General features: G+C 41.6%; 1 long non-coding RNA gene across 1 annotated transcript in view; it reads left to right on the top strand.

The window, feature by feature from the left end:
• Positions 1 to 20,813, top strand: part of LOC127492998 (uncharacterized) — a 61,877-nt gene extending 41,064 nt beyond the window's left edge. The window contains exon 3 of the long non-coding RNA XR_007922876.2: positions 20,678 to 20,813. This is a non-coding gene — a long non-coding RNA (uncharacterized lncRNA). The remainder of the gene's footprint in view (positions 1 to 20,677) is intronic.
• Positions 20,814 to 26,488: the final 5,675 nt, after the last annotated feature.

Genomic DNA, 26,488 nt, shown 5'->3' with positions numbered 1-26,488 from the left:
ACTCATTAAACAGTGCCATCTGCAGGGAAGGCAGCTTATGACACCTTGTTTGGATAGGTGTTGAACAGCAGCATAGATCATGGAACTCTTCAGCTTTATACAATATCTCTACAGACATTATCCTTTGAAACTTACAAAAGCCTGTTTTTCAGAAGAAATGAATGCAAAAAAAGTTGACACTCAAACTTTGAATTCTTTTTGTTCTGCTATAAATTCCTGTTTAATCACTAGAAGAATGATAACAAAAAGATCAGAAGACTGGCAATGTAACCATCCAAGTGTCTGTGGGTGTCTCTTAAATTAGCAAACTGTGATTCACTCATGACAAGATATCATATGGGCAGTTATTTTCTTTAGGCATGACTGGGTAGACTTCTCAGATAGATAAATAAGAGAGAGAGAGTTGAAATGCTCGTCCAGCATATAGTTTTCCTGGCTAACATCTACTAAGAAAAGCTGAAACAAGAAAGATCAATATTTACTTTCATGTGTTCTAGTAACTAAACTTTTAGAAAAAGTCTAAGATCATCCTGCTTTTGTTGTCCACTTCTATCTAGCAAGAAATTATAATAATGCAGCAGGATTATATCTTGAGGCCTGGATCCTCCACTGGTCATATTCAGTTCTCTAGAGAGCAGGGTCTCTACCATAATCCATTATCCCAGTGTAGGAGGCTGGTATTGGAGGTGGTTGGGAGCATGGCAGTTCTGTATGTGCTATGGCAGAATACATGAAAAAAGCAGCTGCTATTAAAGATGGATATTGTGTCTTGGGCTCTAGGTCAGTTCTAGGTCAATAGCATCTCAACTTGTCTAAAATCTGTATAATGCCTAAAACTTCTGTAGTAGAGGTGTTTATATGCCTTCCAGTCATATTGGAACAACAGTGAACTGGATCATCAGGCGTGCTAGTTTTGCTATAGATGATGAATCTCAGGCCTATATGATGTCTGAATGCTCATGCTATGGTTGTAGAAACTTTATCCCTTAGTTGATGAGGATACACGGATACACACACACAGAGACACACACATGCACATATACATACATATACATATATTTTCTTTATTTGACCATTATTGGGCACATTGGTTGATTACATATCTTGGCTATTGTGTATAGTGCTGCAATAAACATGGGAGTTCTGGTATCTTTTTGACATACTGATTTTACTGCCTTTGGGTATACACCCAGCAGGGGGATAGCTGGATCACATGGTAGATCTATTTTTTGTTTCTTGAGGACCCTCCATACTGTTTCCCATAGTGAGCAGTAATTTACATTCCACCATCAATGTATGGGAGTTTTCTTTTTTCCCATTGTAGACAGAAGTTTTTGTTGTTCTGCTTTTTGATTATACCTATTATACTATTTTACCTTTATCTCACTGTTACTCTGAAATACATTTCCCCAATAATTAGTTAAATATTTTTGTAGACTTCTTGGCCATTTGTATGCCTTCTTTTGAGAAATGCTAGTCTAATCATTGTAAAAATTGGATTAATGGTTTTAGCCTTCAATGTCTTCATTGTCATTTCCCCTTCTCTTCCATTTGTTTTCTTTCTTTCTTTCTTTTTTTAACAGGCAGAGTGCACAGTGAGAGAGAGAGACAGAGAGAAAGGTCCTCCTTTGCCGTTGGTTCACCCTCCAATGGCCACCATGGCTGGCGCGCTGCGGCCAGTGCACCACGCTGATCCGAAGCCAGGAGCCAGGTGCTTCTCTTGGTCTCCCATGGGTTGCAGGGCCCAAGCACTTGGGCCATCCTCCACTGCACTCCCGGGCCACAGCAGAGCTGGCCTGGAAGAGGGGCAGCCGGGACAGAATCCAGCACCCTGACTGGGACTAGAACCCGCTGTGCCGGTGCCGCAGGTGGAGGATTAGCCTATTGAGCCTCGGTGCCGGCCTCCCCTTCTCTTCCATTTGTAATGTCTTTTTATTTTTAGTGGTGGAATCCTTTTATATTTTATTTATTGTTGCAAGAGGACATTGTCTTTGTGCTGGCACTTCAGTGGTGTCTTCCACAGTGTTGCATTTTTCCATCATGCTGGCAGCTTCTGGATAGCGTGGCTTGCAATATGTCATTTAAAATACTCATATGACCAGTTGATCTCTTGATCGTGTACCCATACTTGAACCTTTCATGATAAAATGAGTCCATTAGTTTGTAGGATGTTAAGCGGGATCCCAGGATGATGGTAGATTAAATATTCTGTCTGTGGGTAGTGGTATTGTTGAGGGCCCTGCAGGAAAATCCTTATCTGGTAGACAAATGTGTGGGCAAATTGTCACCAATGATACGTAGTCTCAGGGACTCAGAGTTGTTTTTCAGATTGAACATTTGATAGCAGTGGTAGCTAGATTTGCCTTGGTAAGTAGAAACCCATGCTGTTTAAACCTATAGAGTCATCCCTGGTATCCTCAAGGCATTGGTTCCAGGACTCCCTGCAGATACCATACTCTGCAGATGCTCAAGTCCATAGTATTTGTGTATAATTTATGCATATCTTCTCATATATTTTAGGTCATCTTTAATTATTTATAATTAATACAATGAAAATGTGATATGTTTTGGACATGGTTTGAGTGTGTCTCCCAAAGTTCATATGTTGGAGGCTTAGCCTTGGTACGGTGATATTGAGGAGTGATAGTACCTTTAAGAGGTGGAGCCCAGTGGGAACTAATTAGGTCATAGAGGTTATTGGAAGTAACTACTACCTATCTCATGGGATGAGTTTGTTCTTGCAAAAGAAAGTTGTTTGAAGAAGAGCAAGTCTAGCCCCTTGTTGCTCCCCCTCTTCGTGGAGGAGCAACACTGAACCCTGCCTAGGTTTCCTATCCGAGTCACGGCACCATTATGTCGCTCCCCCTCTTCATGGAAGAACGACACTAGACCCTGCCTAGGCTTCATATCCGAGTCACGGCACCATTATGTCGCTCCCCCTCTTTGTGGAGGAACGACACAGGACCCTGCGTTGTTCTTTTGTCTGCTCGGCCCTCCCCGGGTTTGCTGCTGGTTCTTCCCAGGTTGGCTACCGTCCCTTCCACCTCCGTGGAAGGGCGGTTCCCCCTGCCACTTTCCCCACTTCCGCGGGGGAGTGGCACACCACCGGCCGGCTCTCTCGGGGGCTGCTCAGATGTTATTCGGATGTTCCCGGTGCATGTTGTCTCTCTCCTCCTTTATAGTCCTCTTCTACCAATCCCAACTCTGCTACCCACACGCCGAGTACGCTGCTCTCCTCCAATCAGGAGCAGGTCCTACAGTTTATTGGTTGAACTGGAGGCAGCTGTGTAGAAGCTGTTTCCTCCTCTCCCAGCGCCATATTGTGGGAGAGCAGATGCATAAAATAAGTCTTAATTCGAGTAACAGTCTAGTCCCAGTTGCTCCCCACAGCCCCTGATCTTTCTGTGATCTCTTCCTCATGTGCTCCCACCATTGTGATGCTATCTGCCAAGTGGCCCTCACCAGAGGTCCGGCATGTAGGGTTACCTCATCTTAGACCTGGAGCCCCCAAAACTGTGAGCTAAGCAAACCAAGTTTCTTTATAATGTGCCCAACCCTAGGTATTTTATTATAGCAAAGAAAGTGGACTAAGACAAAATGTTATGTAAATAATGGTGATGTTTCATTGTTTAGGGAGTAATGACAAGAAAAAGAAGTCTTTATATATTCAGTGTAGGCAGAATTTTTTTTCTGAATATTTTTAGCAAAATCTCCAAATGTAGAACCCACAAGTAGGGAGGGCCAGCTATAGTCTCCACTCTTTTATTTATTTTTTAATTTTTATTTTTGTTAAAGTTTTATTTATTTATGTAAAGGTAGAGTTACAGAGAGGCAGAGGCAGAGGCAGAGAGAGAGAGAGAGAGAGAGAGAGAGAGGTCTTCCATCCACTGGTTTCCTCCCCTGATGGCCACAATGGCCAGACCTGCACCAATCCAAAGTCAGGAGCCAGGAGCTTCCTCCAGGTCTCCCACGTAGATGCAGGGGCCCAAGGACTTGGGCCATCTACCACTGCTTTCCCAGGCCATAGCAGAGAACTGGATCAGAAGTGGAGTAGCCAGGTCTCAAACCAGTGCCCATATAGGATGCCGGCACTGCAGGTGGCATCCTTACCTGCTACACCACAGCTCTGGCCCCTCTCTTTTATTTTTTTAGATTTTTAAAAATTTTGTTTGAAAGACAGAGTTATAGACAGCAAGAACCAGTATAAACCAAAATTACATAAATTGTTAGAAGCTTCATAATGAAATATTTATGGCTCACTCTGCAGTGTTTGAAAAATTAAATTATTAAAAGCAAATATTGTAGCAAATAGGTTATCATCAATCTCAATAAAAGTTACATTTCACTAAAAAAAAGACAGAGTTATAGAGAAAGAGAGGAAGAGGGAGGGAGGATGGGAGAGAGAGAGAGAGAGAGAGAATCTTCCTCTGGTTCACTCTCCAATGGCTGCAACAGCTGGCTAGGGCTGGGCTGGGCTGAAGCCAGGAGCCAGGAGCTTCATCTGGGTTTCCCATGTGGATGGCAGGAGTCCAAGTACTTGGGCCATCTTCCACTGCTTTCCCAGGCACATTAGCAGGGAGCTGGGTTGGAAGTGGAGTAACTGGGACATGAATCAGCACCCAAATGAAATGCTACTGTCTCAGGTGGTGGCTCACCCCACAGTGCCACAATACCTTAACTACTCTGTTGAGATTCTCTTGTGCTAACAATAGAATCACTACTGACAGAAGCTGGCTGATTCCACTGGACAAAGCATTTTATATATCTATTTTTAAAGTATTTCTTCCATGGTGAATGCTCTCTGGCAGGTGTTAACATGTAAGGCAAAGATCTTTACTCCTAGTACAACTCCTGTAGGTTCATTCCTGTATTCTTTTACTTCCATATGTCTTTACTCTAGGAATATGTATCTTAAAAATCTTAAAAATCATTTTTCCATGCTCCTGGACAAGTGGCTAAGCTATCTGGCTCTGTCCAGCAGTCCATTCTATCTAAATTTCAGATTCATTCTTCCACAGCAAGATGCCCAAAGGGAAAGCTTCCCCTTCTCCACTGTCTTTCAAGGCAACCAATGAGAGAGGTGGTGAACACTAAGATAGCAATTAAAGCAGGTGGAGGTCCATTTATGCCACAAATATCTGAAAACTGACCATCTGCTTGCTTACTCCCCAAATGTTTGAAACAGGCAGGTATGGGCCAGGCAGAAATCAGACCCTGGAACTCCTGCAGCATAGTATAATTTTGGCTCATATATGTACCAGCTCATTTGTGAACCAAGCTAAGCATTTTTATTCATCATCTGATGATAAGGGACCCCAAGATGGTCAGCAGTGTGAGCTGAAGGAGAGCTGCTGATACACTGATGAATTTTTATGCCTGAGCCTCCTGCCTGTGCTTTAAGACCTTTTTTGGTGCCCAATCATGACCATGCCACTTTCGTTTTAAAAAAGATACATATGTACCATTATGATTTGTGGATCTGAGAGAATCCAGCCCATGATGTGCAGGTCTGGTCATATGGTCACTTGGTATTTCATGGTCAGATGTCTTATTTCTATCAGGACAAATGGCACACAAAAGCAGTTTTATTAAAGGTGTGTAAGGCTCTGCTTCAGATGGCATGACCTTCTTGAGGAATTCTAGGGAGCTACATTATTGTACACATATTGGGGGCTTTCCATAAAATCTAGGAGGTGACTTTTTCCTATACTATGGGGTCTGATTAATTGTATGGACCATTCATCAGGATCAGTTGGCAAGTTTTTGTTACCCAGTAAATATGTCAAGAAGTGTTTCTAACTGGGAATTTGTTGTCGCCAAAATGGGAAGAGACCTACTATGGACTGTGCTTCTCTCTTCATGCTGTAATAGAACTATTTGGTCTTTGTGAGAATATCCCAGATCACTGAACACAAAAATTTCAATGAGGTTGACTCTAAAAATTCATAGTGTTTATCTTTGCTCTTCGGAACTCAAGTGTCTTACCAATTCACCCTATTCACCTGCTACTTGCTATCCAGTTCAGTAAGCAATATCATCAGTAGAGTGTGCCACTGCGATACTTTCTGAGGCATTCATGTAGCCTAGGTCTCTTTGGAGTATAATATGAGAAGAAGTAAGAGTGTTAGCAAAAACTCTTGGGCAATACTATTCATGTATATTGTTGCCCGTTCCATGTGAATCCAGTTTCTATTTGCCAGAACCAGTTCATCAGCCACATATTATGCCCTTGAGACTTTGGTACGTCCTTTAGCAAAGACAACACCTCTAGTGCAACAGCTGCAATATATGGTGCAGGTAATGTTATTTCTAACTTTCACATGTACAAGATCACTTTTAAGAATGACTTTAGGTTTCATATTGTTTGGGCTGAGGTTCTAGAAGGGTTTAATGTTTCTTTAGCAATGGGAATTGAGTGCAAGAGAAATCCCAGCAAAGAAGTCACAAAAGTATGACTTTAAAAGAACCAGACAGAGTGATTAAAATCTATCCAGTGTAGTGTCTTCTGATAAAAGTTATCTTTTTAAAGGTTTAAGTTTTTATTTGAAAGGCAGACAGAGAGAGAAGGAGAAGGAAAGGGAGAGAGAGAGAGGGAAAGAGGGAGGAGAGGAGAAGGAAAAGGGAGGGTGAAGGAGAGGGGGAGGGGGAGAGAGAAAGAGAGATCTTTCATTTGCTGGTTCACTCCGCTAATGTCTACAATATCCAGAACTGATCCAGAGCTGGGTCATATGGAAGCTAGGAACCAGGAACTCCATGTGAGCCTCCACAAAAAAGGCAGGAACCCAAGTACTTGAACCATCACCCTATGCCTCCCAGGTATATCAACAGGGAACTGGATGGGAAATGTGAAATAGCTAGGACTTAAACCAGGCACTCCAATATGGGATGTGGGCATTCTGAGTGGTGGCTTAACCTGCTGTTCCACAATGCCCAACCCATAAAAGTTTTAAAAAATTATGTTACTTATGAAAATTTTAATTAACATGTAATATTTGTACACTTTTATGGGGTACAGTATAAGAATAAAATACACTAATATGAACTATAGTCACTCCATTGTGCTGTAGGAACACAACAACTTGTTACTTCTATTTGACTATATTTTGGATAAAAGTTTTTTGAGCATGGAAAATTTCTATTTCACCATCTAAACTAAATGTTCGCCAATACCAGAGAGATCTGCATGGAGAGGTAGAAGTAGACTGGGGAGAGGGATTAAGAGACAGTGTTCTTATTTGGGTTCCAAAAGATGATCGCTTCAGTTTCCATAACACAAAGAAGCAGGAACTAAAGACAGAGGTTGAGGTTGGTAGCCTATGACTCCAAATATTGGTAAATACACTCCAAGGGGTTCTGCCTTGCCAATGCTATAGGGTCATGTCAGTTCTAAGTTGGAAACTGGCTTGACTACAGTCTTTGCTGGTTCATGTAATGCATGTAATCCTTCAGTAACTTTGAAATGAAGAAGTCTTACATTTTAGTTTTTTATTATAGGCTTTTTTTCTGCTTTTGTATTTTGAGCTCCCATGTAATTAGCACTAAGCTTCAAAGTTACATCAATATTTTTAACTTCCTCTTGTTCTTTGTCATCTGCAGTTCTTACGCCCACTTCTCTCTGTAGCTGTCAAAATATTTCCCTTCCTCCCATCAGTTATGCTACTCCAGAATGTTGCCAAATACTCTTAAATTCCTTTTTTTACCATTCTCTCTCAAACTAACTCCAATTAGAATTTTACTCCCACCTTACACCAAAATTGCTTTTTGTTGGTCATGTATTACCGTCTACATTGCTAGGTCTGATGTTTGCTTTTCAGCCTTCACCTTACTTTGTCTTCATCAGCACTTGACTATTTTCACTCCTTGTACTCCATGTTGACTCCAAGGCCATACTGTACTCTCCTGACTTCCTCCACTACAACCTTGTGGGCTTCTCTGTAGCTCTCTGCTGATTCCTCTTCATCTTCCGACTCCTAACATTGGAAAGCCCCAGAGCTTGGACATTTCATCCAACTTTTTTGAATTATAGTCAATAATGATAGAGCTATATTCATAAACTTTATTTCACATAAAGTTAAAAATAGAGTGCCAACTAAAAAGGGATTATGAGAAGGTCTCTGGTTATTGCACTTAAAAGTAAGTTACAGGGATGGGGATTAAGTCTTGCAAATGATAGCCCAAGTACTTGAGTTCCTACTACCCACATGGGAGACTTATATGAAACTCCTAATTCCTGGCTAAGCCTGGTCCAGCCCTGAGTGTTGTAGGCACTTGGGGAGTGAAATAGTATATGGAAGATCTCTTTCCCTCTTTCTGTATCTGTCCCTCTGTCTTCTTTTTCTCCTTGCCACTCTGCCTTTAAAAATAAATACATAAATCCTTAAAAATAAAAGGTTATTTTCTAAAGTAGAATATAGAATATGACATAATTAGTCCCATTTTCTTAAAAAGTGCTAAGTAAGGGCCAGAATTGTGGTGTAACATGTTAAGCTGCCATCTGTGATATTGGTATCCCATATGGGCACTGGTTTGTGTCCCAGCTGCTCCACTTCTGATACAGCTCCCAGCTAATGGCCTTGGAAGGTGGCTCAGGTGTTTGGGACCCTGCCATGCATGTGGGAGACATGGATGAAACTCCTGGATTCTGGTTTCAGCCTGCCCAGCCCTAGCCATGTGGCCACCTGGAGAGTGAACCAGCAGATAGAAAATCTCTCCCTCTCTCTGTAGCCATGTCTTTCAAATAAATAAATAAATCTTAAAAAAAACCATGCATTTTGAAATTCATTAGAGAATGACATATTAGCTCAACCTTGTAAAGCTTCACATTTTATGCTTAAATAAGGCTGATAGGGGCTGGTGCTGTGGCATACTGGATAAAGCCGCTGCCTGCAGTGCTGGCATCCCATATGGGCACCAGTTCATGTCCCGGATGCTCCACTTCCGATCCAGCTGTCTGCTATGGCCTGGAAAGCAGTAGAAGATGGCCAAGTCCTTGTGCCCCTGCACCCACATGGGAGATCCAGAAGAAGCTCCTGTCTCCTGGCTCTGCATCGGCACAGCTCCAGCCACTGCAGCCAATTGGAGAGTGAACAGTGGATGGAAGACTTCTCTCTCTCTCTCTCTCTTTCTCTGCCTTTCAAATAAACAATCTTAAAGAAAATAAGGCTGATAAATGGGACTTGTGCTATTTGAGAGTCCCTTAGAGCATCTGTCTTCTCTGGACATTTGAAGATGCCTGTTAAATTGTCTTTCAGTCTTCATGAGTTGTAGAGGTTCTCTTTTACTGGATGATTTGAGGATCAGCCGATCTCGATATCAGAAGAGGAAGTTTCAGTGGTTGGAGACAAAGCAATGAGGTGAACTTGCTTTAGTGAATCAGGACTCTACCCTTTCAATCCTCCAAACAACACAGGGGCTAAGTAACATTCTGCATATTTTACAATGAGGAAATAGGGTTAGATTGTGGTTTGTTCACTCTGAAATTTAGGTAGAAATTAATCCACATTCTGAGGTATTAAGGAGGGGCCCTGCTGGGACCTCTTTGAGGTGATTAGAGCTCTGCCCTTTGGATTTGTCTGTGCTGCCTGCCTAGGTCTCTCACACATTGCTTCATGACTTGGCAAGAATGCCATCACCAGCTGTGGTTCCTTGACCCTGGAACAGGGCCATGAGCTAAAATAAACTTCTTTTTAATAAATTTCCCAGTCTGTGGCTTTGTGTTATTATAGCAAAAGAAAATGAACTAATATAGTGTAAGAGAATATTTTAATATTGTTAAAATACTGTTAAGAGATATTTTGATATTATTTGATGATGTTATGTTAGAGAACTGGAAATACCTCCTTTTAGGTTTATCAGTATCCCTTCTTTGCTATTGGAATGGGAAAAAAGAATCCTGTATGTAGGAGAAACTGAAGGAGATAAAACTGTACTATTTATAAAAGTAAGTATCTTTCATACAGTTCTGTTGATAGAAGCTGTCTTGACAAATAAGACTGTAATTTGAAATTCCAATCCAGGGTCTTCTACCCTCCATAATCATAGGTATAGGTATATCTCTATAGAGAAACAGCTAAACAAAATTCCAGGATGAAAAAGAGGTCCTAATAAAGCCACAAAGAATGAAACTGGGGACTGGCGCCACAGTTCACTAGGCTAATCCTCCGCCTGCAGTGCCAGCACCCCGGGTTCTAATCCCGGTTGGGGCACCAGATTCTGTCCCAGTTGCTCCTCTTCCAGTCCAGCTCTCTGCTGTGGCCCGGGAAGGCAGTGGAGGATGGCCCAAGTCCTTGGGCCCTGCAACCACCTGGGAGACCAGGAGGAAGCACCTGGCAGTGCGCCAGTTATAGCGGCCATTTGGGGGGTGAACCAACGGAAAAGGAAGACCTTTCTCTCTGTCTCTCTCTCTCTCACTGTCCACTCTGCTTGTCAAAAAAAAAAAAAAAAAAAAAAGAATGAAACTGGGTCAAGGGCATTTTCCTTGAGGGGCAAACTTTGCTTAAACCTCCTTTATTTCCTAAAAGCAGGGTGTACAATAACTATGGTAAATACAGAAGTTCAAGTTCTCCGAAGTGCAGCAGCCACACTGACTTATAAACATGGCCCATTGAGTGTCTTAAGAATAAGCAACATGATAGTAAACTCCTCCTCCCTTGGGAATGGCATCCGGTATAGACAGAGTGGAGAAGCTTTGCTACCCCTACAGGCAAATAACTGTTAAGTGGTAGATGGATACCTTGGTCTTAATAAGGTGTTTCTGCTTTTTTTTTTTTTACCCCCGCCTATTATTGCCACCAGGAAACACTGAAGGACACCGTTAGTCTTTCCCAGAGGGATAGTAGCTATGTGTTACAGGCTGAATTATATCACCTCACCATCTATCTGTTGAGGTCTAATCCCCAGTACAAAGTCTCTTCAGTTTTGTTCTTTCTTTGGCCCTGAATTGCATAGGCAAGGATAGGAAACTTCACTCACAGTGCTCCATTTGTGGCTAGCAGTTGTTCACTTTAACCAGTTCTGAATAGATTAGTGGGATTTCTAGGTTATACCATCCAGCCCAACCAGAACTAACCTTTAACTGCAGGCATTGAATGACTTATGAAAACGTACACTTGCATGTAACAGGTTTCACATATGACAAACTACCAGCATACGGTTGTCTTAATCTTTTGGGGTTGCTATGAGAAAAATAACATAAATTAGGCAATTTGAGAACAACAGAAATTTATTGCTTATAATTCTGAACTCTGGAAACCTCAAGATCAAAGCATTGGAAGATTTTGTGTCTGGTCAGGGCTTGCTCTCTTTATAAATAGTACCTTCTTGCTATGTCATCACATGGTAGAAAGGTCAAACAGGCTTCTTGGGCCTCTATTACAAGGTCACTAATCCCATTCACGAAGGTTCCAATTACATGAACTCATCTCCTAAAGGCGCTCTCTCTCTTAATGCTATCACATTGGGAATTTGGTTTCCTTTCCTTTTCTTTTTTTAAAGATTTATTGGTTTATCTAGAATGGAGAGCAACAAGAGAGATTGTGCGCCTGCTGGTTCACTTCTCAGATGACCAAAACACCAGGTCTGGGGCAGACCAAACCCAGGAGCCAGGAAGTCCATCCTGGTCTCCCAAACGGCTGTCAGTGGCCCACGTACTTGGGCCATCATCTGCTACCCTCCCGTGTGCGTTAAGAGGATCTTGGATTGGAAGTGGAGTAGCCAGGACCAAAACCAGCAGTCTGTTATGAGGTGCTAGTGTCACAAATGGCAGCTTAACCTACCACATCACAACACTGGCCCCTGGGGATTTGGTTTCAACAAATAAATATTTTTTGAGGGAGGGCACAAACACTGACTGTAACAATAGCACATTAACAAAGAATAGATAACCCATGAGAAGAAAATCTATTTTATTATAATTTCTTATGAAGTTTTAAACAAAAGCAAACCCTTCTTAATAAGGAATCTTAAAATAGCAAAGGGCCACTCCATTAAAAGCCAAATCATTTAAAACATTTAAAAATATAAGAAAAATGGGGTTTTTAGGCAAAATGCCTGCTTGTGATAAGCTATCGTCTACAGTCACCGCTCCAGTGAACTGCATCTTCTTCTGATTTCTCAGATTAGCTGTGTGTTTTTTAAGCAGTCAGTTATTCTGCAAGGAGAAGAAGGATCAGGAACTGCTATAGTACAGTTGTCTACATTTTTGCCCCAGAGCGCTTAGTGTTCTTAAGTTATGAGGAGTGGAACAGAAAACAGAAAGAAGAGCAGTTATGTCTGAGGTCATGTCCTAAAAAAGAAAAGAAAATGAGACTAAACGGAGGAACTATATGTTTCTAGGGTTATAAATATTTCTGCTTTTTTTTTTTTTTGACAGATAGAGTTAGACAGTGAGAGAGAGTGACAGAGAGAAAGGTCTTCCTTCCATTGGTTCACCCCCCCCCCCCCCCGAAATGGCCACTACAGCCGGAGCTATGCATATCCGAAGCCAGGAGCCAGGTGCTTCCTTCTGGTCTCCCATACAGGTACAGGGCCCAAGGACTTGGGCCATCCTCCACTGCTTTTCTGGGCCACAGCAGAGAGCTGGACTGGAAGAGGAGCAACTGGGACAGAATCCAGCACTCCAACTGGGACTAGAACCTGGGGTGCCAGTGCCGCAGGCAGAGGATTAGCCAAGTGATCCGCAGTGCCGGCCTAGTCTATGTACTTTAAATATATTCACCTCATGCTTGCAGTTGATTGTATTTCCAATGTATAAATTTGCAGTTCCTGATCTTTTTAGAGGACCACACTCTTTCTTTGCATTATATCCTTTGATTTTCAAAGGAGCTGGGTAGCTACAAAACAGGGGGAAAAAGATTTTTTAAGAAGGATAGAAATGAAATTAAGATTAACTGGTTATGAAGTTTGAGATTCAGGACCTCAAGCCAAGTCTCTAATCCTTGATTTGTCTGCTTTTGCACCAGCATACTGTACCACTGATTGTGGGAGAAGTACTATGGAGTGTTGCCATCCTCTTCTTGTTTTGGAGAAATGACCCATAATCTTATTCATTGAAACTAGTAAGCTTTATATAAATTAAAGCCCTCCTAAATATACCACCAGTTTTGCTACTAGCAAAAGTCATTGACTTAAGTTTGATCACCTTAGACCATTTGTAATGGATAGTGTCTAAATAAGCCAATAGGAATCCATGGATCATGGTGACTGTTAAAACACTTAACAGTTAACTAGTTAAAATAAGTATTCTTGTAATCTTTTTTTCTATCCCTAGCATACACCTTCACAATAATAAAGCTGTCTACTCTCATTCCTTTGTTGATTTAATCCATGCTTCTAATAGTCCTGCTTGGTCTGGGCTAAGAAATGAGAAATCAAATTTGTAATATGAGCATTAATTGTAACTAGAACAGGCTGATTTTTCAGTCTAAGTGCTGTCAGATATGTAGTGATATTAGTCATTATAGTCTTACACACAGTTTTATACCATGATAAGGAGAATTGTTGATTTAATGGCACTATGTCCTGCATGTATTTTTTTTAGCGCAACACTTGTTATACTGTTTTTACATGCATTACCTCATTTAATCCTCATGAAAGATTTGAGAAATAGGTATTATTATTTATACTTTAAAGATGAAGAAACTGAGGCACAGAATTATTAAGTAACTTACTCAAGGCCACACTAATAATAAGAGGCCAAGAATACAGAATAAAACAGCATCAAGAAAGTGGATTCCAGCTCTCTGCTGTGGCCCGGGAGTGCAGTGGAGGATGGCCCAAGTCTTTGGTCCCTGCACCCGCATGGGAGACCTGGAGAAGCACCTGGCTCCTGGCTTCGGATCAGCGTGGTACGCTGGCCACAGTGCTCTGGCTGCAGCGGCCATCAGAGGGTGAACCAATGGGAAAAGGAAGACCTTTCTCTCTGTCTCTCTTTCTCACCGTCCACTCTGCCTGTCAAAAAAAAAAAAAAAAAGTAAAAAAGTGGATTCTCGTGAGCACTTGGTCAGCCCCATGAGCAACAGCCTTGTAGCTTCTGTGCTTTCCTCTTCCCTGATGTGAAGGAGGACTCAGAGGACAGGACACCAGTCTGACTTGCTAAACTCACCAGCGGACAGCACAGAACACAGGAATCGAAGCTTCAAGTTCTGAGAATAGTGATATAAAGATGATTTCAGACATAAAAAGGAGCCAGCCCCCTTGGAGAACCCGAAGAGACAAAGGGAATATTTAAGTTGACTTAAAGATTTTGTTAGGAATTAGTGGTTCAATAAACATCTCTTAAGAAATTGCAGGCACTTATGAAATTATTTTCCGATGGGATGAGAGAGCCATTTTCCAAGTGGGAAGAAGAATTAACACCTGATATAGGGTATGGTTCATGGGAGGAAAGAGTACTTGCCACTTGAGTTTAAATAGTATTATCTTCAAGCTATGATTTATTGTTATCAAAAGTGGTTTATGGTTTCTTTTGAGAAAAATTTCCCTGGATTCTATGAAAGCTTGAGACACCAAGCATGGCCTCTGAAGGTTTGAAGAATAGGAGATTTGCCCAATTATTAAGAATACTTTCGCCGGCGCCGTGGCTCAATAGGCTAATCCTCCACCTTGCGGCGCCGGCACACCGGGTTCTAGTCCCGGTTGGGGCGCCGGATTCTGTCCCGGTTGCCCCTCTTCCAGGCCAGCTCTCTGCTATGGCCAGGGAGTGCAGTGGAGGATGGCCCAGGTGCTTGGGCCCTGCACCCCATGGGAGACCAGGAAAAGCACCTGGCTCCTGGCTCCTGCCAGGATCAGCGCGGTGCGCCGGCTGCAGCGGCGGCCATTGGAGGGTGAACCAGCGGCAAAAGGAAGACCTTTCTCTCTCTGTCTCTCTCTCTCACTGTCCACTCTGCCTGTCAAAAAAAAAAAAAAAATATTAAGAATACTTTAAGCAGATTTACATGTTTAAGTTGTAAGATGCTCCTTTTAGGAAATGTGAAAAATGTTCTATAGAAGAGTTTAATGCTTTTGTTAATATCAGCATCCAAGGACTGCCACAGCGAATATTTGCATACATTCTCTTTTTTCTCAATACTCATTTAATGTCAAAACTCCCCTACTAGCTTGTCTGACCATGTTAGTCTTTATCAATGTCCTAATTTTTTTTTTGGTTCAAATCCACTTTAAAAGAAGTCAAAGTCTATTTCTTGGATTTCCAATGGAGAAAAAGTTAAAAGAAATTATTCTCTCAGGGCTTCTCACAGGAGTTTGGGTGCAATGAGACTGGCTTTGTGTGAAAGAATGCATCAAAGTTACCTATGAGGCTTTTGAAATATCCTCTTCTTGGGTTGATGCCCTCATTATACCCGTCCTGAGCCCCAAACCAGGAAGAGACACCAGGATTTCCAGTGGAAAGGAAATATCAGAAAGTGGGTCAGGCAGTCAGCATTAGTCATCTGAAAGTCTCAGGTCTGACAAGCACTCAAGCTGTTGCTTAATTTCCCAGTGGCCAGGAAGGACTTATTGCTTCCAAAGACTAAAAACATGAAACCTCCTGGTTGGCGTCTATGTTACAGAACAGGGATGGGTAAACTTCTTCTATAATGGACCAGATAGTAAATACTTTTGGCTCTGCGGTCACTGTGTTGTCTCTATCCCAGCTATTCAAAGGAAAGAAACTGCAGACAAAAAGCAAATAAATGCATGAATAAGCATATCTGTGTTCCAGTATAGCTTTACTCTATTGATACTGGAAAACAAATTTCATATACTTTTTTACCTATCACAGAATATTATTCTTCTTTTGCTATTTTTTCAGTCATTTAAACATACAAAAACTACTCTTAGTTTATAAGCTGTAAATATGGGTGCCAGGCCACATTATGCCCATGGATAGTAGTTTCCTGACCCCTGATAGAAGAAAAATACAGCCTATTTTTCTCTAAAAGGACAAGTTCCCCACTTTATTCAGTTTTGCATTCTCAAGAGGGGGGTACAATTGATTTACAGGGAAAATCTTTCACTTGTCAACTTGTTCATTCTTACTGCTGACTGTCCATGGCTTGGATGTGACAATCGGCAAAATAAGTTTATCTTATTACTAGAATACAAACCACACCCAAATTATGGCATCCACTTTATAAGCCTGAAGGGAGAAGAAAATTCAACTAGGAAAATGTCTCATTACCTCCATCCTGATGTTACAGTCACTGGGGTGGTATCGAAACTCATAAAATCCTTGATGGAGCAAGGTCACAGGACAACCATCTCCCAGGAATGCTTCATCAGGGGTCACTGGTAGACTATTATTAAATGCAGTTGATTTAATTCTAGCCAAGAACAAAGAAGGGTTGCACCGTACATACACTATAGAGAGAAAAGAGAAAGCCAGATAATACTGTGATATCATGGAAGATCAGGAAAGCTTAAAGCTGGCCAACAATAAACCCCATTCTCCTTATAACATGATAAGCTATCCTATGGAGGAAGGGGCATAGAGGAGGGCAGAGGAAGCTACTAGTTGTGAAGCCAGATGAAGACAGAAGGTATTCCAACTTCAACTGCCCAAAGCAGAGCATTTAGCATAGATCTTTAGCTATTAGCAATTTAGCAACAGATTAATCATTCAGATTTACAAAGCTGAAGAACCCTCATTATTGATCACCAATTAACTACCATCTCTCCTTTTACTTTGTAAATACCTGGCTGTTCTCCACAGCAAGTCCAAATCAGAGAAAAAAAGAGAGGCAGCCTTCTGAACATCAGGAAACGCTTCATCAGGCCAGAGCTCAAGGCAACATACATTCAGGGAACAGGAAGTTGTGAGAACAAATTCCTTGTGTTGTTGCTAGAACCCATCAGCTGTCTATAATAACCTATTACTTTGAATAGCTTGGAGGGAGCTGTTACTCATTACAAAGCAAAGTTTTCTAAAATGTAACATTTTGTTATCAGAGGTACTTAAGAGCAGTAAAGTAGATTAAAATGTATCATTTGAACATTTCCATGGAAACTGTAATCAGTGGGCCTCGGGACATATTTGTGAGTGCATCATTTTCAGGTGAGCGTTCATTGACAATCATTGCTGGTGATTGGGAGGCAGAGACCCGGCTTCGATCCTGATGACTCTGAATCCACACAGGAGTTCTTGCTGGTTGTTCTTTTCTCTTAACGTCTCCATTTATGAGTAGGAGTACTCATACTTTCTATTTCCAGGTGGAGGTGGTGGTACTGAAGTGAGCAGCTTCAAGGAAGATTACATTCCTTGCTCTGAGAACAGCTGAGACCTGGATGATCCCTTTTTACTAGCTTCCATGAATCACCAAGGGGTAACATTTATCAAAGGACTCCTCATAAGGCTAATGTAATGTTAGGAAATATTTGGCACTAAAGCAGAATTCCTTTATTTTGTCAGCTAGCAATAGTAAGCGATAATTTAAAAAATTCAGAGCTCATCTAACAAAGGAATCATATTTTGGTCCATGTGCAGTGTATTATTATTTTTCATATGATATTTTCACTGAAGACTCCCTTTTATTATGCTCCAGCTTATGCTACCTGATCAGAATGGCGTTATTGAGCACCCTATCCAAAATTGATATCTTTTCCATATCATTCCTTTCTCTTTGTTAAATCACTTAGGTTAAACAGATAACATACTCAGGAACTGTGTATTTAATAATTCTGCCTGCCAATGGAATGCAGGGTCTGTGAAGGTAGAGACTGTTCACCACTGTATTCTGTTCACTGCTAGGCATGTGGTAGGTAAACAGCTCACAGTTCTGTCATGATCCGGACTGGGAAAAGTCAAAAGGGAAGGGACTAGGAACCAGGAAAATGTGCACTTTGCATTCGGGAAGAGAGCAGGGAGAATCTTGTCCAAGGGTCTAGTCCTGAAAGGGGGAGTTTAGAGACTGTTTTACTTATTCTTGAAGTGTATTAGGGAAACAATAACAGAAAAAATCAGATAAAAGTAGTCTCTTTATGAGGGAGAGCGTTTGCAGAACTTGAGATCTGGGTAAATAATGGATGTCGGAGTGTCCTTAAATTACTTGTACTCAGCAAGTAGAACATCAGCAAAAGCCTTTGAGAGCACATTTAAACTTGTGGTACAGAATTTCTCCTACTACTGCAGAATCATTTTTTCCATTTGAGTGGCTTACATTTGCAAGGATCTTACATACCCATTCGCTCCTTTAAACATTCCATTTCTACTTATTGTGGTTTGATTTTTATAATGTGTTTGATATGTAGTGATGCAGACTTCCTATTTTTCATATTATGGAGTAAGGAGAGAGAGAGAGAGAGAGAGAGAGAGAGAGAGAATATTAAGGCTACGATAGCAGCCGTCTTGTTCACAAGATTTATTCCTTTTAGATTTCCTTCTCATTTTCACAGTTTCCGTGTGAAATGACAGTGGGATGGAAGATTCCAGGCAAGATTTGAAAGTAGACTTATTGGCATTAAAAATGGAGACGTCAAATAAACTCAGCTGAGATAGGTCCCCATGGTTCACCATCTCCCCTTTCACTCTCCTGTTTTCCTTAATGCAAGACTCAGGAAATTAGCCTCCTCCTACCTCAGAAACAAATCAGGTCTCTACTGTTGGATATTGTCCTAGAGAGTAAGACTACACAGGGTGTGGAGGGTAGGGTGAGAATCTACCATTGAGGTGTCCCAGCCTTAGAGAGGATTTCTGATATTCTTTTCCATCTCACTACCGACCTAATGATTTACTAAGTGAGCCAATGCCTGCACTCACACAGCTTCTTGTACAGTTTTTTTCCCCCACCAGAGAGAACAGGATGGAGCATGGTAGGGTAAATGCTGGTCCCTTCACCTCTATTCTCTGTCTCTTCATTTAGTCTGCATTAGAAATTTCAACATCATCTAAAATTGCTATTTCTAAACTTTCTAAACTTCAGTCATGTCAATGGGATTTCTATATAAATTATCTATTTGAGAGACAGAAAGAAGGGGGTGGAGGGAAGATACAGACAGAAAGTGCTCTTATCCACTGGTTCAGTGCTCAAATGCCTGCAATGGCTGAGGCTGGGCCAGAGGCAGGAACTCATTCTTGGTCTCCCACACTAGTGGCAGAAAATCCAACCATTGAGTCATTACCACCACATCACAGTCTGTATTAGCAGGAAGCTGGGATCTGGAGCGAGCAACTAGGATCAGGGAAAACATATGTTATCTGCCTTTTTGGGACTGGCTTATTTCACTGAGTATAATGGTTTTTATTTGCATCCATTTTGTTGCAAAAGAGAATTTTTTTTCTTCTTTTTCTTTTTTTAACAGCTGAGTAGTCTTGTTTTTCTTAAATGATGCTAATTCTTCTATATGCACACACAGTTCCTACTACATTTCTTTCATGTAACAAAGTTCATCTTGCTGCCTGATTATATCAATAGCATTGATATCCTCTCTGAGGTCAAATATCTTGTCTTTGGAACCTCTGCAGTCTCCATAAGGTATTGGAGACAGGTTATTCAAACCATTTCATGGTCCTGGAGAGGAGGAGAGGCAATTAAATAAGGAAAAAGACTTGATTGTGTGTGGTGGTGTATTTTAGTGTGAAAGAATGGATGAGATCATTAGTGGCTGGAGAAGATCATGTGGAGGAGCAGATGGAGCAAGGATGACATCAGGGAAGAAACGGAAAACAAAACGAGACTGAATTTTATAAACTTTAACCTGCATTTTTGAGAGAGAAGATAACGATATGAGCTCATTGGTTATGCAGCGATATTAACTGGACCCAAGGAGAATATGTAGGTGTTGGGAAGGTGGTGTTTATCAAGTTTCCATGCCTCTTCTGTGCTTCCATAACATGGTAACCAACAGGCCCACTTGCTTGGCTAGCTGCCTACAACTCTGTATGTAATAGCTTGGCAATGGGCCACTTTTGCCTGTAAGCCCACATACGTAACTGTGTGGAGGTGGGCAAGGTTAGGCAGATGCTGGTGGATGCAGATATGTGGGTATGCAGATGTGAGTGTGCAGATGTCTGTGTGTGTCTCACTGCTGCTACAGACACAACGGCAGTTATCTCCTGTGGCCTGTCATCGCAGCCAGTGGTTTTTGTGACGCTGCGAGTAAAGGAGGTATAAAACTGCAATCAGGTCTTGGTTGTTCTCTCACCTGTCAGAATCTACTTGTGTGAGAACTGAGTTCTGGTCACACACTAGGGCTCACTGGAATCACACATTCTTAGGGATAATCAAACCTAAGCAATAAGCCTATGACTCACAATCATTAAAGAATATCCCTTCAAACTACCATTAGCCTTTCTTTGCTTATAACTTGTTCTTTTTTCTAACGCACATCCAAACCAAGGAAACAAGCAGAAGTTAACCCCTTAATGGGGTTCTTTATGCTAAATGTCATCCTAAGAATTATCCGTGGGATGAACTTAGACGACCTCAAGGCAATAACCCATGCGAGGTCATCCCATCCGCACCCAGTGAGGATCCCCACATTTATGGCAGTCCCCAGGCACCCCAGGCTCTCAGGGCAGCCGCTAGACCCCATCCCACCCATATATTTGCCGTTTTTTTTTTTGGCATTTCTTTTTTTAACTTTTATTTAATGATATTTGCCGTTAATATAGGATCGGACGCAGAATTCAGGCCCTGGATTCCAACGCCTGTAAAAAGGCTTCTGCTAACCAAGGGTTGAGGATATGCTTGTGTCTTTCCAGAGAATGCGGAACAGCCCATTTGGGTACCAGCCAGAAACATCAAGCCTGCAACTGACAGCCAACCAGAACCAGCTGCACAAGACTGAGAGTCTGCCTTATTAGCAGATGCACCTGCCCTATCATCTTACCCTGAGAAACTCCCCATAGCCACTTGTGTGTATGAGTTTTTAATTTTACTTTAAATGATAAGTTTCTAGATACCTCATTCTATCTAAGGGACCCTACCCTCACTGTTCTGGGTATCCATAGGTTGTGTATTCTTCAGCAGTACATACACTAATGTTGGATGTCCACATGGCTATTAACTTCCTCTATTACTTTATTCAAAATTGTCTATTTAGGGGCCATCAAAGAAGGAGGTACCTTTCTCTGAAGAGAGGAGAGAACTTCCACTTTGATTATGGCTTTGTCTAAATAAGGTCAGAGTTGGTGAACTCAAGAGGCTTCCATAGCCTTGGCAGCTCATGACAAGAGCCTCGGGTGATTACTTAAGACATAAATAAGAGTGCCAATTGTTGAATCAACAACAGGAGTCACTGTGCACTTGCTCCCCTTGTAGGATCTCTGTCCTTAATGTGTTGTGCTATGCAAATTAACGGTAAAACTAGTCTTCAAACAGTACTTTATACTTTGTGTCTGTGTGGGTGCAAACTGTTGAAATCTTAGTATAGAGTTGATCTTCTGTATATAAAGATATTAGAAATGAATCTTAATGAAGAATGGGATGGGAGAAGGAGTAGGAGATGGGATGGTTGCAGGTGGGAGGCGGGTATAGGGGGAAGAACTGCTATAACCCAAAATTTGTACTTTTGAAATTTATATTTATTAAATAAGTTTTCCATAAAAACTAAAATCATCTACTCTTTGAGTGATTTCCTTGTTATATTATCTACACTTCCACACATATCAGTATTTCTATATCTCCTTTATTTTCTCTCTAACATTAAACATTACTATACATTTACTTATCTGTCTTATTATTGCTTTTCTCATTCTTTACAATGTAAGATGAAGAAAGGGAGGGTTTTTCATTAGTGTATTTTTAGGCATAAAACAGTATTTTGTTTTTAGTAATCTCTAAATATACAATAGTAAACTGGATGAATGGTACTGCGGCAGTGCTAAATCACTTATGTTGGTATTTCAAGTAAAATTTTGTACAGGAAAATAAAAACTACTTGGATTGATGCCAACTGATGGTATGGCATATTCCTGCTGTGTAATGGCCTGGACCTCTTCAGATGTACAAATGTAATGGATTAAGCTACTGCCAGAAAGGCTGGCATCCCATATGGGCATCAGTTGGGTCATAGCTGCTCTGCTTCTGATCTAGCTCCCTGCTAATATGCCTGGGAGAGTAGAGGAAGATGCCCCCTGCACCCCTGTGGGAGACCCATATGAAGCTCCTGGCTTCTGGCTCTGGCCTGGCCCAGCTCTGGCCATTATGGACATTTGGGGATTGAACCAGTAGATGGATAATCTCTCTCTTCCTCTGTAAATTTGCCTTTCAAATCTTTTTAAAAATTTACAAATCCAAAAAGAAATCTGTGTTTTTGTACCTAGGTCTGTGTATCTACGTAGTACCTACCCATCATCACCTATCCATCTATGCTTTTTTTTTTTTTGGTATGGGGAAATTTATTTTAGAATTTTAACTTGGGTTCACAACCTCTGCTGCTTTGAAGGAGTTTGCATTGCTTCCTGACAGCTCTCATTTATCAAAACACTGGTAAAACCATAAACATTGTATGACCATTGTAAGAAAAAGTAGTAATGGTGGGCAGATGGCAGGTAAGTATTATTTGAAATGGGAAAATACATCTGGAAAGGGACTTCTAAACTTTTTATTTGAAAGGCAGAGCGAGAGTGAGAGTTCTTCCATCCACTGGTTCACTCCCCAAATGGCTGCAGGACTGGGCCAGGCTGAGGCCAGGATCCAAGAATTTCATCCAAGTTTCCCACATGGGTGCAGGGGCCCAAAGACTTGAGCCATCATCCACTGCTTTTCCGAGGTGCATTAGCAGAGAGCTGGATCAGAAGTGGAGCAGCTGGAATTTGAACTGGTGTCCATATGGAAATCTGGCATTGTAGGGAGTGGCTTAACCTGTTATACCACACAGATCCCTTGAAGGGTAGTTTTCAAATTAGTGGGTCAAATATCAAGAACTCTGTCACTGGGAATATAAATTTGGGCTTTGCAAAGGAGTTCTCTTTTTATTTATGTGACAGAGTTACAGACAGTGAAAGAGACAGAGAGAGAAAGGTCTTCCTTCCATTGGTTCACTCCCCAAATGGCCACAATGGCCGGAGCTATGCCAATCTGAAGTCAGGAGCCAGGTGCCTCTTCCTGGTCTCCCATGTGGGTGCGGGGACCCAAGCACTTGGGCCATCCTCCACTGCCTTCCCAGGCCACAGCAGAGAGCTGGACTGGAAGAGGAGCAAAAGGGACTAGAACCCAGCGCCCATATAGGATGCCAGCGCTACAGGCGGAGGATTAACCTAGTGCACCATGGTGCTGGCCCTAGGAGGTCTCTTTAAACCAGGAACTTGTGTTTCAGAGCCCAGGAGAGTAGCTAAGCCTGCCATTGTGGTTGCCATTCCTTACACATAGTTTGGAAGAAGCAATCAGAATGATGGGTCATAGGAAGGAAAAGCAGAAAAAAACATTTTTGAATTGTACTTAGCTTTATTTCTCTGCAAGGAAAAAAGGTGGTCACAAGAAATAAGATGCCAGATGCCAACAGACAATTTCTCAATACCTGCCCCTACTAAGGATTGGAACGTCTTGGACTTGGCTTAGGAAGACTGAGATAAAAGTGTCTACTTGCTCACCTAGAAACAAAACTGATCCTTATGGAAAGAACGAGGTTTGGGAACAACTTTGGCTTCAGAAAGTAGGTTTTCTTTGCTTGAATTCAGGCTAATTGGATATCCAAATAGAAAATATCTTTCTAGTATCTGAGCAGAAAATATGTAGTAATTATACGGGCAAAGGTGAATTAAACTTTAGGTAAATGAGAACCCAGTTAGGATCAAGACAAGCTCAATGGCCAGTTTGGAACTTGGAAAACTCTGTCCTGTACTTAGAAATCTTATTGTACAGAAGAAAGTGACCGTGCTTGAACCATTATCAAAGAGAATGTCCCAAGTCCTTGGGCCCCTGCACTTGCATGGGGGACCCGGAAGAAGCTCCTGACTTAGAATTGGCACAGCTCTGGCCGTTGCGGCCATCTGGGGAGTGAACCATCAGATGGAAGACCCCCCCCCCCCCGCTCTCTGTGACTCCTCCTTTTGAATAAATATATATATATATATTTAAAGAAAGTAAAGAGGATAGAATTGAGATTCCCCCTGTGGTACCATGGTTTCCAGATTTTTTTTCAAAGATGTATTTATTTATTTGAGAGGCTGAGTTACAGGGAGAGGGAGAGACAGAGACAGAGGTCTTCCATCTGCTGGCTCACTCCCCAGATGGCTGCAACAGTGATTTCTGCTGTTCTGAAGCCAGGAGCCTGGAGCTTCTTTTGGGTCTCCCACATGGGTGCAGGGGCCCAAGCACTTGGGCCATCTTATACTACCTTCCCAGGCCATTAGCTGGATCAGAAGTGGAGCAAACAGGATAAGAACCAGCCTCTACATAGGGTGACAGTGCTGTAGGCAGAGGCTTAACCTACTACACCACAGTGGCAGCCCTTCGAATTTAAGATGATGACCTTGATGCATTATATGCAGACATGATCTCAACTTTTGTTGTGCTGTGTTCAACAAGCTCAGTTAACACAGAATCTTTAAGACTCATGAAGGGAGGGGTTACTGACATTGCTCAGGAGAAGGTGCCCAGATGATTGATGGAGTAGCATGTCAACCGAGCTCAGGCCAAATCATTTAAACTTGTAGAATAATTTGGTAAGAAGAATGTCAATAGACATTTTGTTCATTCTCCCATCTGTGCTCTCTGCTTCTTATGGGTTTCAATTTCTATTGACTATCTTCTATGTGAGCTTACTGGCCATATTACATATGACTAGGATTAGTTTTCAACTATTAAATATTCAATAGATATTGAAAACAATATTGGTATTAAATTTATTTGCAGTCTCTACGTCCCTGGAAACTCAGCCCAGCATCTTAGAAACTAGCTTGATGTAGCTTAGCTTAATTAGAAATGTAATAAAAACAGATATACTATAAAATGTCATTTTATTCATAGATTTGTGGATCCATAAAATATTAAAAACATTGATATCATCTCAAAGTTATCATAAAAAGGATTACAAGAGATTAAAATAAGTTTAAAACATGCAAATATATGAAAATAAAATGCCACATCATATCAGGAAGGTGGGTACTTAATGTTGCTGGGGAGTGTCCAAGGGCACAAGCTTCTAAAATTGTGATGATGAGAAGGTGGATTAAAAGGTCTCTGGAGCGAGTGGTTGCGTGGCCTATAAAAAGGTGTTGACTGTGGGGAAAAAAACCTTCATAAGCAACAGATAATTAGTAGATACAAGACCCAAGTTTAATTTAAAATGCTCAAAAGAGACAGACTGTCTTTGAGCTTGTAACAATGGGAATGGAGCCAGCTGAAATATACAAACTCTAGATTATGATCTTTATTTTCTTCAAAAGATTTATTTGAAAGTCAGAGTTAGAGAGGAGAGGCAGAGAGAGAGGTCTTCCATCTGCTGGTTTACTCCCCAATGGGTTGCAAAGACTGGAGCTATGCCGATCTGAAGCCAGGAGCCAGGAGCTTCTTTCAGGTCTCTCACAAGGGTGCAGGGGCCCAAGGACTTGGACCATCTTCTACTGCCTTCCCAGGCCACAGCAGAAAGCTGGATAGGAAGTAGAGCATCCATATCAGATGCCAGCGCTTCAGGCCGGGGCATAACTCGCTGTGCCACAGTGCCGGCCCCAGATTATGATCTTTTTAAAAACTTGCAGATATGCACTATATCACAAATACTCCAGATTTTAAAAGTGGGGGCAACAGATCTTACCTCTTGAGGATCATAAAAAAAATTTAGGAAAGTATAAAATCTCTTTAAAATTTGTTTAAACTGGATTCAGTGATAGAACCCAAGTAATTTAACTTATGTTTCCTTCAGAGGTCCCTTTCCAACTTAAGACATTTTGGGGGCCGGCGCTGTGGCATAGCAGGTAAAGCCACCACCACCTGTAGTGCTGGCATCCCATATGGTTGCTGGTTTGAGTCCTGGCTGCTCCACTTCCTATCCAGCTCTCTGCTATGGCCTGGGAAAGCAGTAGAAGATGGTCCAAGTCCTTGGGCCCCTGCACCCTTGTGAGAGACCTGGAAGAATCTCCTGGTTTGGTTTGGCGCAGCTCTGGCTGTTGTGGCCAATTGGGGAGTGAACCAGCAGATGGAAGACCTCTCTTTCTCTCACTGGCTCTCCTTCTCTCTGTGTGTAACTCTGACTTTCAAATAAATAAATAAATAAATCTTAAAAAAATGATATTTTGGTCTCCTTGTAAAAGGTAAGAAAAAAATAATTGAGAGTGCCTGAATCTATCAACCCCTGCTTCCATTGTGTCATCATTTTGTATTCAAGTGCTCAGTTCTGAATTTTATAAAATAAAATCTTTACTGACAAAGGATAAACATTTAGGATGAGGAGAGTATAGGACTGTTGAGTATAGGGCCTTCCTCATGTTAATACTGAATATGGTGTGATGCAAAGTTCAAGGGAGAAAATCTCATATACCCCTGCTTGGATACCTCTACCACCAAATTGTATGTCTTTTTAGACTTCAGTAGGGAGTTTATACCTTACCTGTTTTTACTTGTCTCCAGTG

The sequence above is a fragment of the Oryctolagus cuniculus genome, chromosome 1, assembly GCF_964237555.1.
Source record: "Oryctolagus cuniculus chromosome 1, mOryCun1.1, whole genome shotgun sequence".
In the NCBI taxonomy this organism is placed as follows: domain Eukaryota; kingdom Metazoa; phylum Chordata; class Mammalia; order Lagomorpha; family Leporidae; genus Oryctolagus; species Oryctolagus cuniculus.
Note: the sequence above shows the minus strand (reverse complement) of the source record. Positions and strands in the feature narration are given on the sequence as shown.